Source organism: Lygodium microphyllum, chromosome 3 (genome assembly GCF_053477565.2).
Source record: "Lygodium microphyllum isolate KBCC chromosome 3, Lygodium_microphyllum_v1.1.10, whole genome shotgun sequence".
Lineage (NCBI taxonomy): Eukaryota > Viridiplantae > Streptophyta > Polypodiopsida > Schizaeales > Lygodiaceae > Lygodium > Lygodium microphyllum.
Genome location: NC_141137.1, coordinates 140093667 through 140099826, shown reverse-complemented (window position 1 = coordinate 140099826; position 6160 = coordinate 140093667). Strand labels below are relative to the sequence as shown.

At 43.5% G+C, this 6160-nt stretch overlaps 1 pseudogene; it reads left to right on the top strand.

Annotated features, from left to right (window-relative positions):
- The first annotated feature begins 4678 nt into the window (after positions 1 to 4678).
- On the top strand, positions 4679 to 5225 carry LOC148038955 (3-isopropylmalate dehydratase large subunit, chloroplastic pseudogene; annotated as a pseudogene).
- Positions 5226 to 6160: the final 935 nt, after the last annotated feature.

Genomic DNA, 6160 nt, shown 5'->3' with positions numbered 1-6160 from the left:
TTGTTTTTACATTGATTTTTGTGCTAAAAAGTAGAGTGCTTTGTTCTTGGGGACCTTTGGGAATTCACTACGTGAGCTACCTGCGTCCGATCTGCGCACCACCATCTGATCTGGAGGCATATGCATAAAGATCTCTTGCAGCTCCTCATCGCTCATCCCTCGACTCAACCTAATGATCTAAATATCCACAAAGGTCACCTGCACAGAAAAAAAATGATGTTAGCATAATCAATATAAATCATACAAAGCACGGTAATATAAATCTTAAAAAAATGATCTTACTTCAAATGCATATCTTATGTACCCTTATAAGCGATTCATCAACGAATTAAGTAGGTGGATGCTCCAAGTATGAAGTATCCTATGGTCCCATGTCAATCTCCTGACACAACTCCGTATACACTCAAAGGTTGATAGACATGTCACCATAGAAGGATGAGTCCACCTCGTTCTCAAAGAATTCTTGGACTCCTGTATTTCCATCATTGTTACCCGATGCTGGCTCCTCTACATGCTCCAAGCTTTCGGTGGTCTCCACCCCTTGCAATATCGACCCCTCTATTTGCATATTGTCTTCATCTATGCTTGGAACATCGCTTTGATCATATACTCTCGCACTTCGGGAGCTGAAAGTATAACATATCACCATCGAGGTTGTCATGGGCTTGGATAGAAAATTACCTATTCACAATCACATACAAGAGAGATTTAACTATTGTGACATGTACCATGTTATAATACAATTAAAAAACACGTGAGTTCATGCACTTGTTCACAATGGGCCGGCACCATAAACGTGTCGCGCAAATCTGTCCATTTTTTTCGGAATTTATTTCAAGAAATCTAGATGGATCTCGTCGCACTGTTGCTCCAACTCCTTGATGTACCACTTTGAACCACTGCACATCGAATAGGATCATGGAGAAGCTACAGTAATCCACCATGAAAATACTTTGCAAGTTTCCAAAATACTCCATCTCATATATAACCGTGTTTAGATCCGTTACTCGTCGTCGACTCTCTTGCTCTAACCTTGCTATAATACCACAATCTGTTGTGGAGCGCATTTTGTCAATACACTCTACGCGAAAATGCCGTCCGCGGGACCACGCTGCACTATATATTTTGTACTATACATTAAAACACTCAATTAGTTTTCGCATATAAAATATAGATACGAAAAACCCTAAACACGTCATTATAACATTTTGGACTACATCCCCTCGAGAATTCCCACTCCTCGGTTGAGACCTCCGCTCCTTTGTGAGACGCTGTGGTCAAAGCTCCATGCAACCATCGTGTTGACAGAAACCGCAGCATCTCCTCCATGCCCTCGAGATATCGAATCAGTCAATGGCATGTACTACGTCGAAATTCAGATCCTGCTTCCTCTCAATCTTTCCTATCTTGCTGGTACCTACCGAGCCACGTCTCCATGGAGGCATGGTGCAACATACAAAAGCGATTCAATTTCTCCTCCATTGCAGCATTCATTGTTTTTTCTACCCCATTTCTAACCACCATATCTCCGGTCAGTCTATCAACGTCCTTTAGCGACCATAGCATAGTGTTGTCTGAATCCACTGTTGGTAGCCATTGTGAAATATGCACTAGCGCCTCAGACACCAACCAACCTTCAGCCATGCTACCTTCTGGCCGAGCTTGTTGTTGCACAAGGCCTTTTAGGGTTTTCATGAAGCGCTCCAAGAAGAACATCCATCGTGTATGGACAAGTCCAGCAATCTCCACTTCATCTACAAGATGCATAAGAAGATGGATTTGTATCGTCAGCATGCTGGTAGGCAGGTATTTCTCAAAGAGACAGATTGTCTCCGCTGCTCGCCGCCTCGCGGATTCAATAGAGGATGTCTTAATCTCCTTCTGTGAGGTGCATTGCACTAAAGTGGACAACTTGTAAATTGCCATGTATATTTCTGAAGTAAGGCATCCTGCGATCGTGATCAATAGTACAAACTGCTACAAACGAGAAAGCATTATGAACAACGACTACACTCCAAATAGCAAAATATGTAGGCCACTTACAATCCATTCGTAGTACAAACCTGACATATCTTATGCCAATCATGGGATTTTAGCCCTAATAATTAGTCGTCTTTGGAAAATGCAGACTTGAGAGAACGCATCATACTCATCGGAGTGCGGATAGACTTGACTATTTGCTTCACAATGTGCTCTTCTTTAGTGGACAAAACCCAAGGAGTGTGAGGTAGCTGCAAGCGACCATCAGCACTTGATTGCGGCCAAAGCGCCTCCATCTTGCCTACCTCCTTCAAATCCATTCATGCCCTTATAGTGTCTCTCTTTCTTGTGATATGGTCCCATAGCAAGCTATCCACGTTCTTGAAAATATGCATGGGATCCAACAAGTGGTTGATCTATAAGGTCCTCCAATATGGAAACTCATAGAAAACTAAGAATTGTTGCATTTCGTTTGGATGTGACTCCCTGTGGACCATTTTCAGTTCATACTAGCTTTGGGCATTCATACGTGTTGGAGGTTGTCCAAGAAAACCTTCCCTGAGTTCATGACCCTCTTGCAAGAAAGCGGTGTGTCCTTGATATACCATCTTCTTCACGGTTCGTGTCCTTTGAGAGTCTAACTGTGGCCCGCATAATGGACATGCATGATAACCTAAGGTAACCAGACGTGTCCCAACATCTCTATCCAATGAATACGAACTTCAACGAGCTATGATAGATACTACCAATGAGAACCGAAGCATACTTATCTGAGCACTCTCCGAATCCTAGAAAGTCATGCATCGTCCACATTAGAATGACTCCAATATTGGCGGACCATCGACCATCACGTTGTCATGCTGCTGCGTATCCGAGCCGTAAACACCTCCATTTTTGTTGTGCATCTGTGTTATCTTTTCACGTGTGTTTCATTGTGTTTGATTGCTGCATTATCTTTTCGTCCTTTTCAATACCCACATCCAATGTACATACTCCACTTGTGTGTTTGTGTTTGCGTGTGTTTCTGTTTGTGTGCATGTTGTGTGTGTGTTAGAAAAATATAAAAAACTGATGCCAAAGAATATGATCATACTGTCAATTTATATGATGAACTCCAAGAAAAGTGCAGGATACCGTGGAATCAAAGGAAGCTTTGTAGAAGCCGACATTTAAGCTATGAAGACAAAGGTTGCACCTGGACCAAGGCTTCTGATTCTAGACTATGTTAAAAGGCTTTGACAGGTGGTCCTCTAGTTCAAGCTCGAAACTTTGCAGTAATGACAGGTGTAAATTCAGGAATATCATGTGCAATGAGAAGAGCTCGTGGTGGCGTGGAAGATGTTCAGACCAGCATGGTAGCTGCCTTTGGATCTGGGGCTATGTTCTCTATCATCGGTGGCTTCGATGATGCTAAGAAGCAGCAAGCAATGGGTGTGCTTCTGAAAAACATGTTCACATAGCAGGAGTTGGTGGAGGACCCGAATCTGCTCTCAGATTTGGAGGCAGACATAACTGAAGAGTGTAGCAAACTTGGTGCTATTGAGAAAATTCGTATCTATGACAATAACTCACAAGGACTAGTTCTGGTCAAATTTAAAGATAGACAAAGTGGCCTAAAGTGTATTCAGATTATGAATGGTCGTTGGTTTGGTGGCAGACAAATTGAAGCACTTGCCGAAGGTCGAAAAAGAAGATGCGCTGATATTAGAGGAAAGAAGCTTTTCCTGGGGCTGATTGTTTTTTTGAGACCAAACAGGTAGCTGCTTATGGAGTGGAGGACAATTATGAGAGGCAAAAAAAACAAACTGATAGAGGGAGGGCAAAAGTGGGGAGAAAAGTGATTGCTGGAGGAGCTTTTGAGGAGGAGGCATCAAGCGAAGCAACAGGGTGACTAGCATCACAGCCGGCATAATAATCAACTGGAGTCAAAGGAGGAAAGTGCGTGGATGAACATGAAATCACCTCTGCTAATAAGCATACTGTAGCATGATACATAACAGGGGGCGCGGACAATTACTTGCTACTATAATTAAGAGTTCAGAAGGTTGGGAGGAGCTGCGTAGAGAGGCTCACAAGACAAGAAGGGGCGGCAACGCGGCACTTGGAATGGGAAGAAAGCAGATGGGGACTTCTACAAGATGACGTAGATGCATACGAGCTAAGGTGGAATGATTGGAGGGCCAGCTTTCTGCCAAAGAACGTGAATTAGCGGCACTCACTCGTGCAGAGAAAAAGGCATCAGCTACTTACAAAGCACAGATTTTAAAAAAATGCAACAAGAGGGCATGGTTAGCTGCACATGTGAGTCCTTCAACACCTTGTAAGCATGTTAATCCTTTAGCCCCCTTAGGCTCTACGACATGCTTTGCTGATGATCGAGTCAACAATAGGAAAAGCTGTTGCTCCGGCCATCAAAACAGGGCCGAAACTAAGGAGTCACTTAGGTACAAATGATCGAACCAAAATCATCGAGTTTCCTATTCTTCAAAAACAGAATAACTACAAGTACTAACTGCGCCACCAGAGTCGGGCTGGACTTCATCGCTCGAGGTTGTCGAAAGCCGGATGTGCACTGCTTTTCATGCGCACTTCAAAGGTGGATTGTTGCTGGTATCATGTGGCAGGCTGCCCCCAAGCTTTGATTCAGCTCCTCTGTCCAAGGTAGTTTCCATTGTGATGGCTTTTCAGGTGGAATGCGCGGGTCTTTTGTGTCACTGTGCCTCAGCCGTTAGCATCAACATGGGTCTCTAGGAGGATTTTGAAAAGCCACCAAACCTTTCGAGCTAATATATACAAATGAGTCTGCCATGTTTGCTGCTGCTGAATACAGATTTGATGTCTCTAAACTGGAGCCTGTTGTTGCAAAGCCACATTCTCCAAACAACCGTGCTCTTGCAAGAGAATGTACCAGTGTGAAGATTGAATGGGTGTACATTGGTTCATGCACTAGTGGGAAAATTGAGGATTTTATTTCTGCAGCCAAGCTGTTACACACTTCTGGCCAGAAGGTGAAGGTGCCAACTTTTCACGTTCCTGCTACACAGAAGGTCTGGATTGATGTGTACACTCAGCCAGTGCCTGGTGCTGATGGCAAAATTTGTGTTGAAATATTTGAGGCAGCAGGCTACAACACTCCAACCAGTCCATCATGTGCAGCTTGTTTAGGTGGTCCCAGGGACACATATGCACGTATGAATGACCCCGAGGTTTGTGTGCCACTTCAAATAGGTAGTAACACTCTTTGAGGGAAAGGTTACAAAATTGAGGCAATCAGTGACCAAGTTGACTTTTGGCCAATGGCTCTGTTGTACTTTGATGCTTGGGATCACAGTTTTGCAGTGAGTGTAGTTCCTCTACGTTATACCAGTTGCCCTACAGACTTTGCCCCAATGCTTTTACCTTTGTTAGTGGCTTGAAAGCTTGAGCTTGCTTAAGAGCCTTGGAGCAAGGCCAAAAGTTACATGTAGAGATAAGAAAGAAGGAACTTGAAGAAAATTTGTTTGTTGGCAGTTTCTTTGTTGTAATTCACTTGACAAGCAATATAGTGATCTTTGGCATTTAAAATTGAGATCTTCTTGTTAGCCTCTTTCCTTACAGCATCTTGAACCCCGTGTTCAGCAGCTCTTGCATGAACTCCACGACATTTCTGGTGAACCCGACGTGAAAGTGCTACGTCAATTTCTAGCAAGTTGGGAGACTCGTAAGAAGAGATGACAGACAAGAATGTCATGAAGCATCTGTTGCAGTCGTTTACATCCTATATGCAGTAGCAAGCACACGCGAAATACGATAGTGATGCCATGGATGCTTTGAAGGCTGTTCAACAGGAGATGAAGCAGTTCAACGGCCAACAAGTTTCAACTTACTTGCACTTGTATGAAGAAAAGATGAAGTTTTTTGGGGTTTCTCAAGACGTTTGGAGCCGCTACTTCTTGCGGATTGTGGTTCGCGCACTTGAGGTCCGAATTTCAGAAATTCAAGGAACACATGCTGGTTGGACAGAGTTTAAGAAGGCATTAAAAGATGAATATTTCCTGGAGGATATAGGTCTTATGAACCGCAGGAATTTCTTAGTATGGGTTTCTATGCCTAATAAGGGACTTTCAATTACCGCCCTTCTGCGAGAGTTTGAGAGCCGCTATGATCAATTGGACGGGACTGAGCAGCAAGCTTTGGACAT